This window comes from Bison bison, unplaced genomic scaffold, assembly GCF_000754665.1.
Source record: "Bison bison bison isolate TAMUID 2011002044 unplaced genomic scaffold, Bison_UMD1.0 scf7180017864250, whole genome shotgun sequence".
NCBI lineage: Eukaryota > Metazoa > Chordata > Mammalia > Artiodactyla > Bovidae > Bison > Bison bison.
In genome coordinates this window covers 1,988,778-1,989,337 of record NW_011494822.1, presented here as the reverse complement: position 1 = coordinate 1,989,337, position 560 = coordinate 1,988,778, and positions in this window count along the sequence as shown.

The window sequence follows — 560 nt, the reverse complement described above, 5'->3', positions numbered from 1 at the left end:
TTGCAGTCCAAGGGACTCTCAAGAGTCTTCTCCAACACCACAGTTCAAAAGCATCAATTCTTCAGCACTCAGCTTTCTTCACAGTCCAACTCTCACATCCATACATGACCACAGGAAAAACCATAGCCTTGACTAGACGGACCTTTGTTGGCAAAGTAATGTCTCTGCTTTTGAATATGCTATCTAGGTTGGTCATAACTTTCCTTCCAGGGAGTAAACATCTTTTAATTTCATGGCTGCAGTCACCAACTGCAGTGATTTTGGAGCCCCCAAAAATAAAGTCTGACACTGTTTCTACTGTTTCCCCATCTATTTCCCATGAAGTGATGGGACCAGATGCCATGATCTTTGTTTTCTAAATGTGAGCTTTAAGCCAACTTTTTCACTCTCTTCTTTCACTTTCATCAAGAGGCTCTTTAGTTCCTCCTCACTTTCTGCCACAAGGGTGGTGTCATCTGTATATCTGAGGTTATTGATATTTCTCCCGGCAATCTTGATTCCAGCTTGTGCTTCTTCTAGCCCAGTGTTTCTCATGATGTGCTCTGCATAGAAGTTAAATA